General features: G+C 41.4%; 1 long non-coding RNA gene and 1 other non-coding gene across 2 annotated transcripts; one reads left to right on the top strand and one right to left on the bottom strand.

Annotated features, from left to right (window-relative positions):
• Nucleotides 1–448: 448 nt before the first annotated feature.
• Nucleotides 449–520, bottom strand: TRNAC-GCA (transfer RNA cysteine (anticodon GCA)). Its single transcript has one exon. It is a non-coding gene; the product is annotated as a tRNA-Cys (tRNA).
• A 3,780-nt stretch (nt 521–4,300) lies between these two features.
• On the top strand, nt 4,301–11,804 carry LOC144340016 (uncharacterized). The gene is made up of 2 exons (XR_013415706.1): nt 4,301–4,427; nt 9,780–11,804. It is a non-coding gene; the product is annotated as an uncharacterized LOC144340016 (long non-coding RNA).
• Nucleotides 11,805–12,514: the final 710 nt, after the last annotated feature.

The raw sequence follows: 12,514 nt of genomic DNA, 5'->3' as shown, positions 1-12,514 counted from the left end.
TCGAGAACCTGGGGACAAACAGCCAAAGTCCAGGGTGCAGCACAATGAGCCCAGAAATATATGCTCATTTGATTTCTCATGCCCATTGGAGGTGGGCGTGATGTTGCCACTGGTTCACGTTCTCCTGTGTCACAGCCCAAGCTGGGTGCTGTTGGGAGGATACAGCAGGACTTAGAGACATGGCTCAGCCCTCTCTTGGGGATCACATGGATCTTAATGGGGGGATTCTGAACAACTCTGGAAAGTGGGACAGTGGTACTCAGAGGGCTACAGGAGGCAGGGGTCTGTGCCTTACAAACTTGAAAGTCCATAAAATCACATGAGGACTATTGAGTCTGCCCTTCAGATATGCCGTGGGTCAGAGATTAGGTAGGCTGTGTCATTTTTCCCCAGGGTGGATTGGGAGGAACATGTGATCCAGGACCCACTTTGGGGATTAAAAGAGGGTAGGGGGCACCTGGATTTGAACCAGGGACCTCTTGATCTGCAGTCAAATGCTCTACCTCTGAGCTATACCCCCAGGCCTGGGGAACTGGTGTAATTAACACCCTTTTCATGTGTCGACACACCAAGAACAAGACTAAGCCCTGCAGGTTGGGATGTCCAGGCCAGTTCTGTTTCTCTGAACTCTGGCCTCCCTCCTGTCACTAACACTTCTTTTCCTATCACTTCTGTGTGGACCTGGTTGAGGACACCCTGGTGGCCTTGTTGACCTTTATAACTGGAGAGACCCTTCAAGTCATCCAGATAATTCTCTTAGACAGTAGCAGTTGTTGAGCATCATGTGAGGCGTGCTAGGGGACAGAACTCTAATCAGGTGATGCCACCTTCCCATGCACTGACAGGAGGCCCAGTGCCTGTGTCTGGGGCTTGTATTTGACATAAAATACTGTTCATGATAATTTGCCAGGCGATAAGCAAATTGCTTTTGTAAAAGAAAGTTACTTAACTAATAATACTCAGTATTACAAAGATGTGGCACATATACACCATGGAATACCATGTGGCCATAAAAAAGAATGATAATAGACCAATAGTTAATGGTAACCCCCGGGAGCAGGTGAAGAGACTAGGGAGTGGGTGGGGGAATCTTCTTTTTTCCGATTTACACACGTGATAACTCAAATGTCCATGTTTCCAGCCTTCCAGGTACTGAGCCGTCTGGGTGGTTAAAACTAAAAGAGAGAAATTGGTAAAACATTCCCCAGGAGTCTTCTCTGCCTCCTGCAGCTGGCATTGTCCTAATTCCTCCTCCTCCTTCAGATCCTCCCAGGTTTTCTCTCATCCAGTTCCTCTGTGCCGTTCCTTCCAGGCAGCACTGGTGTTCAGCACCTCCCCTCTGATGCTGTCACTCTTTTTTAACACAGCAGTTGTCCACTGTCCACCAGATTGGGACATCACGATGGGGGTGGTGAGTCTGAGGGCAAAAGGCACCCACAGTGGGCCAGGGGCATCCCTGCTGCCTGTGTCCTGTGCCCAGCACCCAGGCCCTGACCCCCGTCCCCTCAGCCACACTTGAGTTGAGTCCCATGGCACCCTCTTCCACACCTGCCTTCTCCACCCTGACCTACAGCCTCCCCAGAGGCCTCTTGGATGGTGAGGACCTAGTATAGTTGGGTAGTGCCATGCCCAAGGAGGTTTATAAACTGTGCAGGAATCAGTGAAAATAAAAATGCCAGTGCTGCCCTCCCAAGTCAGCTGGGGCTTACAATAAGGTCAAAGTGATGGTGACAGCATTGTTTAAGGCAGAGAAAGGTCCTTCTAGTCATACCTGGGGGAAGACAATCAAGGAAGGGGTAAGTCCCCCACTCAGTGATGAAACCACATGTATGGCAAGAGAAATAGACAAGTCATCTTTCCTGTATGAGGGAGATGGCTGAGTTGGGGTGGGGGCAGCAGGGCAGTTGCTAGGAAGCCCTCCTGAAGAGCAAGAAAGAGAGCAATGAATGCAGCTCTTGTATGATTCCAATGCCCCTGTATGGAGAAGGAGGAATCTGAAGGCCCCTCTGCCTGAAATGGTCCTACAACCCCAAGTACTGGACGAGCTCCTGTCTTCTCAGTCTGGGTCTCACTGTGACAGCCCTAAAAAGAGTCAGTGACAGTCCTTGGGAGATAGCTTCCTGCATTGAGTGTGCCTGTGGAAGCAGCCAGCCGGTGTGCAGCTCATGCTGGAGCAAACGTCAACAAGGAATCGACTGCACGCTGTGGCCGCCCTAGCCCAGAGTCCCTCTTCCTCCTACATTAGAATGCCCCCAGAAATTGCCCTAAGCTTCCAATAGGGAAATTACATAAATTACTCAGACCAATGTGCTAACTGTAAGGAGACTAGAGGGTTAGCAATAGTTGAAATACTTTTACCAGCATATAGACAATTGCACATGGCATGGGAACTCCAGGCATGACCGACCTTGCCCAGGGGGTGGCTCTTCACAAAACCAGAGGTAGTAAGAAGACCTAAGGGGCCAAGGAAGTAAGAGGATAGATGAAAAGAAGGCAGTTGGGCAAATTTTCCTCTCAAATTTCCCTGCCCCACCTTCCAGAAACTATGCAATATTGCCCTCAGCAAGGAAGGAGAGAGTGGACCAGCAAGCCTCTTTTGTGATGGCAAATTCCACCTTCATAAAAGAGAACTTGTCTCCTCTGGTGAGCATGGTGTGAAGACTGGCTCCAGGTGTCCCAGCATGGCAGACTAGGGCATGTCTAGGACTATGTAGACTGTCTAGATAATAGAATCTCTAGAATAATCTTCTCTCAGGGAGTCCTAACAGGGGTTTGGAGAGTGAAATACACACAAGGCACAGACAGAGGCAGCCCGAGGAGACCACAGGGATCAGTGAGAGTTTCCTGGGGCTGGAGTCACTACCTGCCTTATCTCACTGTGCAGAAGCCTTAGCTGGGCAAAGGAGGTAAACTCCAGCACCAGCTTCTATGGCTAAAATGGACAGTAGGTGCCCTGAAAGAAGCCAGCAGGATGGCCTCACTACCCAAGAGAGAGAATTTTTCACATCAGCCCCAATGGGATACACACTACTTATGCATAATAACTACCACGAATATTTTACCTTACCAGTACGCCATGACTGAAACAACACTTCCTCAAGAAAAACGTCCTTACCTCCTGCAGTCGCTTTGATATCCCAGTAATAGTCTTATAATATCCCTGCATCTTACCATCTAGTATTTCTTATATTTTCCATTTTTAACTTCTGTGAACATTTGTACATCTTGATCTACTCCTCTAGTTTCAAGAACCCATGTCTGTTTCACTTGCTGTTGGGATAGGCTGTGTACGGACATGGGCTGTCACTCTGGATTAGATGGGAGCGATTGGAGGATTTCTTGCAGAGGAATGACATAAGCTGAGTTTGTCCTCTGGCTGGCCTGAGGGCACTAGGGCACATGTGTGGAAGCAGGCACACAAGGTCAGGAAGTCGTCGCCATAACCTGGATGAGAGATGATTGTAGCTTTGTCTGATGGTGGAGGCAATGAGAAGTGGTCAGATTTTGGATAGATTTTGAAGCAGTGTGAACAGGATTTGCTGATGATTTGAGAGCAGGGTGTGAGAAAAAAGGAAAAGTCAAGGATAATGCCAAGGTTTTCTGTCCTGAGCACCCAGCGGGATGGGGTGGCCATTCTCTGAGATGGCCATTCTCATTGCAGCAGAAATGAAATTTGAGGGGGTGGTGGAAGTCAGGAGTTCAATCTGTGATGTATTAAATTGAATCTGTCTGTTAAATGGTCTAATGGAGATGTCAAAAATGAAGCTGGAGTTTGAAGGAGAGGAGTTAGCTGAAGATATAAATTTGAGGGTCGTCATCCCATTAAAGCCGCGGGATGGAATGAGATCACTGAGGAAGTGTGAGTGAAAAGAAAAATAGTCTAGGAACTAAGACTAGGGCCCTCAAATGTTTAAAAATGGGGATGTTAAGGAGAAACCAGCAAAAGAGATTGAGGAAAAGTGGCAGAGAAGTACAAAGAAAACAACAGAAAAACAGTGACAGCCCCAATGTTAATTGAAAAAAAAATGCTACTGAGGGCTTGAGTTAAAGATGAGAATCACCCATGACACATGGTCACCAAGTGTAGGGGCCTTTGAAAACAGTATGTTGAGAATAGATAGGGCTCAAGGACAGTATCTCCAATTGAACTTTTAATGAACTCCCGTAGGCGCCAAGAAGGCAGGCAGATAAGAAAGAACATAGAAACAAGAAACTGAGTAAAAGGTTACATCTGGAAAAAGAAAGTTTGTTTTGCATTGCATTCTTTCGACTGACGTGGGGTTTGTGGGGTATAAATAAAGTGAGGCGGAGGCTCTGAGCGCGGCCGCCATGTTCTCTGTGTGTCTTTGTCTTTTGTGTGTTCTTTCATTCTCCACCACCCCCGGCACGGACCCCAACAAGTGGCGCAGCGAGCAGGGTCAGCAAGGGTGAGTAGGGGAGAACAAGAAGGGGAACCCCCAGGGGCGGGTAAGGCCCAGATATTGTTAAGGGGAACCTTCTTAAGCTTTCATTATGGGGAATTCCATCTCTCTGGCCTCAGAATATTTACGGCTGTTTCAAGGACTGTTGCTGTCTATAGGAGTAGAAGTGAAAGAAAAAGACTTTGAAGTGATTGTTTGCCCATGTTGAACAACATTGTTACTGGTTTCAGTATCAGACTAAAGTGCAGCTGAATCGCAGAGAATGGTTACAGGTAGTAAAAACGCTGCTTAGAGCTCTCCAGTTAGGGGATATTATGCCTCTAAAATTGTGGACCTTGTGTTACTCTATCACTCAGACATTAGAGTTACTTGAGACTGATTCAGAGTGTGGTGATGTAGCCACAGGAGGAAAGGTATCTGAGGATTTGGGAAAAAAATAAATCTGAAATGGAGCCCATTTGTGCCAGGATAACAGAGGATGGGGGGGTAGCAAAAGGGGGAGAAGAGAAAAAGCCAGCTTTTCCTTCTTCTAAGGGAAATTCTGACATGCAGTGTATTATGAAAATGCTTCAACAAATATTACAGATATATTCTTCTAATTCACCTTTGCGAGCTTTCCCTGTTTCTTTTCCTTCTGCCCTGTTAAAAGAGGATTTTCCAGAGCCTCCAACCCCCCGGCTTCCTTATCTTTACCTTTGTTTGGCAAAGTTGAAGCCCTGTTCACATCAGACATACTTTAAATTTATACTAAACACCTGTTTAATATGTCAAAACCAGTGTATATGTATATCTTGTTGTTTGTTAAAATATTATGAGTATTTCAATAGTCAATAAATAAGCACATTAATATTAACTATTAATATTAATATAGTATTAATAACCCCAGCTAGGAAATTGTTATATTATAGGGGTGCATAGGTTCCACCAATTTACACTCCAAACAGAAGTTGAGTATTCGAGTTGCTTAACACCTTAACTACCTCTTGATATTTTCTGTGTTTTTAAATTTTAACCATTGTATTGTGTATGTAATGATTCTCAATTTGGTATTAATATACATATTTCCTAGTGAGTAATGATGTTAGACATATAGGTTTATTGTCATTTCTTTGTTCTGTTATTTGCCTTTTCTTATTAATATGTTGGGATTCGTTATATTTGGAGATATGAGTACTATTATATATACTTTTAATTAAAAAAAATTTTTAAGGAGCTAGATCTGTTGCCAATTATTTGTGCTTCTTTTGCTCCTAATGCTTAGTTTCCAAATGGTGGCAATAATGTCCAATTTAATGCCTTACAAATTAAATTTTTAAAAAGAAATGAAAGCTGCCATTTCTAACTATAGACCTCAATCTCCTTTTATCCTTGGTCTTCTTGATATTTTTTCATCAAAAAATTTAATAATTCCTATAGACTGAAAGACTTTAGAGAAGACTTTTCTTGATCGTTCTCAGTGGTTACAATTGCACAGCTGGTAAATGAACAAGGCACATGTACAGGCTAGGAAAAATATTATGTGTGATCCCCCTGGACCCACTGAGGAACAACTCACAGGCACAGGCCAATATGCTACTCTTAATGCTCAGGCTGGTCTGGATGATGTTGCCTTTACTCAAATCAAGACTTTGTTTTTAAGGGCCTAAAATAAGGTGGAGATAACAGGAAAATGTTCCCTTTCCTCTGTGAAAATTTTACAGGACACAAATGAACTATATCCAGATTTCGTAGCCCGTCTTCAGGATGCTGTCTTCAAAATTGTGGGTGCTGGCCTTGCTTCAAAAATTTTGTTACAAACATTGTCTTTTAAAAATGCTTATGCTGACTGTTAAAAATTGTTAAAATCGTTAAAGGCCAATGGGGCCAATTTAGATAAATATATTAAAACTTGTGTTAGTATTGGAGGGACTATTTATAATGCTCAGTTATTTGCTAGAGCTTTGTCTAAAGCCTTAAAAGAAAATAACAAACAAGGTGTTTACTTTCAGTGTGGTAAACCTAGACATTTCAAAAAAGAATGTCATAAAAATTGAACACTTTTATCCCTCGAGGCAGAAAGCTGCCTTCAGAGGTGTACAAATGTTGTGATAAAGGTCGACATTAGACAAATAAATGTCGTTCCAAAACTGATAAAAGTGAAAATTTACTGTCTTCTCTCCTGAGAAACGGGAGCTGGGGCCCACAGGCTTGGGGCCCCAACAATTACAATACAAGTCTACTACAATATTCAGTGAGCAATGGCCTACAACATTAAGAAATAAATTCAAGTCCTCCTTAAGGATCCCACACCTCACCCCAGTTTCTCAGCTTTATGCGACAACTAAGCAGAGCGCCACTGCTGACTTAGCTATTACTCAGCCTTATACTTTGTCTCCTAATAGAGGAGTATATAAATTAGCTATTAGAGTGTGTGGCCCTTTGCCAAAAAGACATATAGGACTTTTGTTAGGTCAAAACAATAGTACTATATAAAAGTTAATGATGATTTCAGAAATCATTAATCTTGATGTTACTAATAAAATTCTTATTATGGTACAAGTTCACAATTTATACGCCTAAAAACAGAAAAACGTATTCTCAATAAAGAGGGTTTGATAGCACAAAAAAAACTGTTTTTTAAGAAACTTTAGTTTCTAATCAAAAGCCCTTATGTTCATTGCACATTAATGAAATAGTTTTAAAAGAGTTAATTAATACAGAGATAAATATGTCTATCATTTGTTTAAATTATTGGCCTATACAATAAAAAAAAAGACAAGTTTCAGTTATACTCACTGGCTTAAGTGCTGCTTCTGTGGTTTATCAAAACGTAAAACCTTTAACCTGTGTCGGTCCTAAAAGTCAACAAGGTCAAATGTTTTTTTATATTATTCCTATCAATATTAATCTTTAAAGACAAAATCTTTCATAACAATTTGGTGCTTTTTTAAACATTCTTCATATTTTCTCAGCTGTCAAAAATATAATGTTCAAAATGAGCTACAATCCTTTAAACTCATAGCCACTGTTCACCAGCCTCAAGTTTTATAATTAAAGTGTAAAACGACCACTCCTCTTTAAATAAAACAGTGGCCATTATCTAAAAAAATACTTAAAATTTTAAAAAAGTAAGTCAAAAAACAAATGGCCGAGAGAAATCTAAAGCCACATACTTCTGCATAGAATTCCCGTCTTTGTCTTGTTCTTAAAACTATAAATGTTTACATTCAACCTAAAAAAAGTTTACAGCCCGGTCTTCCTAATCCTGCCCTTATCCCACAAAGTTAAAACCAGAGAAAAACAACAAGATGCTTTTGTATCATTACAAACTCAGCTTTCTTTCTACTCACTTAATATTGCCACAAAAAAAATTTAACTAAATTTTCTTATTCAATATTTAGGTTATACCTTGGGGGCACAAAATATTCAACCCCAAAAAATTCAAATTCGACGTAATCATTTAAAAACATTAAATGATTTTCAAAAGCTTCTAAGAGACATTAATTAAATGCGTCCAGTTTTAGAAATACCAACATATCAGTTATAACATCTTTTTTCTATTCTAGAAAGAGACAGTCACTTAAACAACTCACGCCATTTAACTCCTTTGGCTTTACAGAAACTCCAGCTTGTTAAAAAACAACTTCAAAAGGCCCTTCCTTCTGTTTATTTCATACTTTACCTTCTCCCACAAGAATGATTCATCAAACTAGTCGACCACTAAAATAGATCATTTTGTCCAATAAAATATCTAAATGCTTGACTACTTATATCGATCGTTTAGCTAAACTGATCATCAAAAAACGACATCACTGTCGACAACTTTGAAGAAGAGATCCTTCCTTAATTATCCCTCAATTCACTCATAATCAGATCACTTATCTTCTTACAACTTCTGATTCTTGGCAAGTTGCTTGCGCTTCTTTTGTTAGACAATTTTCTACCCAATATCCTAAGTGTCCAATCTTTTCATTTTTTAGGCAACATTCTGTGTTGCCTTTCTCACCAATTTCTATATTTCCTGTTCAAGGTCCTACCTTTTTTACTGACGCTAATAACAATGATAAGACTAGATATTAGAGTGTTCATCAATCTCGAGTTACAGTTTATCCTTATCCCTCAATACAACAAAAAAAACTATTTACTATTCTCATGGTCTTACTTGATTTCCCTACTACTAGTTATAACATTGTTAGTGATTCTCAATACGCCGTTTATGTTACTTCTTACATTTCTCAGGCCACTTTACCTCTTTGTACTACTTCTTCTCTTCAAAAACTCTTTTCCTTGTTATCTTCTACTTTGAGCCAACGTCGAGCTCCTTTATTCATCACTCATCTTCGTTCTCATTCTCAATTTCCTAGACCGTTAGTTCATGATAATACTCAGATTGATTCACTTTTAATCGGCCACCTACATGCTACAAAACAAAACAAGCTCGTTCTCTTATTCGAGCTTGTCTTTCCTGTGCTCCTTTAAACATTCCATCCTTCCATCCTGGGGTTAATCCACAAGGTGTCCCTTCTTTTAGACGATTAAAATATGTTCATCATACCATTGATACCTTTTCTCATTTTCAAATGGCCACTCCATTGCCATCTGAAAAAGCTAATTCTGTTATTACACATCTCTTAGCTTGTTTCGCCATCATGGGCATTCCTCTTATACTTAAAACTGATAATGCCCCTGCCTATGTCTCTCATAAATTACAAGTTTTCTTACAGCAATACAATATTCAACATATCACCAATATCCCGGACAACAGTCAAAGTCAAGCCATCATTAAGCGTGCAAATTTAACTTTAAAAACTCAACTACTAAAACAAAAAGGGGGAAAATGAGCCCCCCAGAAACCAGATTTTGAAACCAGATTTTGAAGGTTCTTTTTACCTTAATTTTTTTTTTTTTTTTTGAGACGGAGTCTCGCTCTGTCGCCCAGGCTGGAGTGCAGTGGCCGGATCTCAGCTCACTGCAAGCTCCGCCTCCCAGGTTCACGCCATTCTCCTGCCTCAGCCTCTCGAGTAGCTGGGACTATAGGCGCCCGCCACCTCACTCAGCTACTTTTTTTGTATTTTTTAGTAGAGACGGGGTTTCACTGTGTTAGCCAGGATGGTCTCGATCTCCTGACCTCATGATCCGCCCGTCTCGGCCTCCCAAAGTGCTGGGATTACAGGCTTGAGCCACCACGCCCGGGCACCTTAATTTTTTTGAATCAATGGAGACAATTGCAAGATTCCGCTGCCGTAACCCATCTTTCCTCACCTCCCTCGGTGATAGTCCCCGCTGACAGTTTAAAGCTTTGGTATCCTAATGAAGAAGGTAAGTATGTTCAAGGGCAAGTTCTAAAACAGGGACGGGGCTATGCTCTTGTCCTTACAGGGAGCAGACCTGAGTGGTTTCCTACAAGATGATTGAAACCCTGTTGAAAAGAAAACTGGATTCAGCATGCATTTCTTCCTTTGTTGGATGTGCCTTGGCAGGAGACTTATTTCTCTTAGTGAGGCTTTGTATGAATATTGGACTTATATTCCCTTTCCGCCCTTGTATCAGGGAGTCGCCTGGGGAGAGGCGGAAATTAAGGTTTTCACCAATGACACTACTTGGATGCCATCCCCCTATATAGACAAGGACAATATAGAACGAAAAACGAGAATTATAAACAACACATATCAATTTGGAGTGGAAAGAGTTCCAATATGTATGGGAAATAGTTCTCATTGTCTCCGAAAATCGCATGAAGCCTGGGCTGTTTGTTATAATCATAGTCATGTGGCTGCTAATACTGTTATTATTGTAACTAAAAGTTTTTAATATAATCATACTATATATAGTAATGAAACTATTCCTAGTTCTTTACTTTTTTGTCCTATTCTAGAGGTTTCTCCTAATATTGAGGTGCTGGAGTGACAACAATGTCGGGGAACTAAACCCCAAATTTTATTAGAATACAATGGAATGTAAATAACTGATTAGAGTGTGCACGGTGATTTTCAAATAAAATTTAGTCACATACCTTTGAAATGACACTGGGTAAATAAAAGTATTGCTGCTAACAGTAATGAAACCTTAATATGGCATAAAAGAGGCCTGAAGTACAGAGTCATCTTTGGAAGTTGTTAGCTGCAGGCGATGCCATTAACACTTTTGTGGGGAATATGTCCCTTAATCTTTCTAACCCAAATAACTCCTTTCATATTCAGTTATATTGGAATACCTCCCAATATATTATTACTTGTGTCCGTAAGCCCTACCTATTATTAGCGGGAAATTTAACATGTGATAATAATACGGGAATTGTTAATTGTACAGATACGTGTACATTTTTGTCTTGCCTCAATCATTCTTGGTGGCACAACTTTACTAGAGATATTTATATCCTCAGGACTCATAAAGAAATTTAGCTACCTGTTAACCTTACATGACCGTGGGGAGCATCACCTCTTGAAACTTATACTTAGACTTCTCTCCAGTGAACCCGCCATGCCCTTAGACTTATAATTGCCTCGGTGATGAGCCTTGTCACCATCGCCTCCACTGTGGCCGTAGCAGGGCTCGCTCTACATCAAAGTATACAAAATGCTGAATTTGTGCAGCAATGGCACGAACAATCTCACCGGTTATGGCTTCAACAACAAAACATTTATTCTCAACTTGCTGAAAGATTGGACAACATAGAGCAAGCATTGACATGGCTTGGAGATCAGCTCACTGTACTCAGTACTCAGATGACATTACAATGTGATTGGAACTCCACTCAATTTTGTGTAACACCTGTGCCTTTTAACATCTCTCAAAATTAGACCATAATCCGAAAATTATTAATAGGCCATAAAAATATTAGTTTAGACATCCCAGAGCTCACTCAGAACATTTCCGAAGCATTTCGACAACACTTACATGTGTTGTCCGAAACCATAACCCTGCAAGAGCTGGGTCAACGCCTTACTGCCTTTAACCCATAGACCCAAATGAAAACATAGATTTCTACAATCTCCAAAAATATATTGTTTTGGGCACTCGAATTGGGTCTACTTCTTTTGGTGATCCGATGCTCCCTCCGTCGCCTCCAAAAACAAAAAAAACCACAGAAACAAATATAGGCTACCTTTTTAAGACTGAGGCAAAACAAAACAAAAAGGGGGAAATGCAGGGGCCTTTGAAAACAGTATGCTGAGAATAGATAGGGCTCAAGGACAGTATCTCCAATTGAACTTTTAATGAACTCCCGTAGGCACCAAGAAGGCAGGCAGATAAAAAAGAACATAGAAACAAGAAACTGAGTAAAAGGTTACATCTGGAAAAAGAAAGTTTGTTTTACATTGCATTCTTTCGGCTGACGTGGGGTTTATGGGGTATAAATAAAGTGAGGCGGAGGCTCTGAGCGTGGCCGCCATGTTCTCTGTGTGTCTTTGTCTTTTGTGTGTTCTTTCATTCTCCACCACCCCCGGCATGGACCCCAACAACCAAGGACTGTGACAAGCACAATCTCAGTGATTGGGTGGGTGTTCTCCTGGGAAGCCCTCCTGACCCTCCTGATGGGCGGGACCCCGGCCACATGCTCCCATGGCACCTGTATGTCTATCAAAGCACACACAGTTTGCCATAACTGCTGCAAATATGTGCCTGTAGGGTTCCCTGTATATCGTGAATGGCCAATACATATATGAATGTGCTCAAATGTGTCAACAAAAAGAGAGGATATATTGATGGAATGAGATCTCAGGGAAAGCCAAGGGGTGGATGAAGAACACAGGATGTGCTCTAGAGAGGAGCAGGCAGGCTTTTCCTCTTAGCCTGGAGGGGATGAGGAGGTGAAGATGCAGAGCAGCAGAGGATGCTGGGGGGCCTCCATGGCCTTGGTCTTCTCAGCCAGGTAGAAAACAAAGTCTTCCAAAGAGAATCAAGGAGGTAGGGTGGGAATCATTACTTGGCAAGAAGGGCAAAGCATGAAGCAAGCACTGTGGGAAATGGAGAAGAGGTGAATTAGAAAGGAATAGAATCATTGCTCATTAGAGAGAGGCACTGGTTGAGGTCAAACTGGTGTAGATTTCCAGTGGGACCATTTGCCTGGCTCTACAATTTACTCCAGCAAAGACTGGCTCCCCCAGAGAAAA

This window comes from Macaca mulatta, chromosome 3, assembly GCF_049350105.2.
Source record: "Macaca mulatta isolate MMU2019108-1 chromosome 3, T2T-MMU8v2.0, whole genome shotgun sequence".
In the NCBI taxonomy this organism is placed as follows: domain Eukaryota; kingdom Metazoa; phylum Chordata; class Mammalia; order Primates; family Cercopithecidae; genus Macaca; species Macaca mulatta.
Note: the sequence above shows the minus strand (reverse complement) of the source record. Positions and strands in the feature narration are given on the sequence as shown.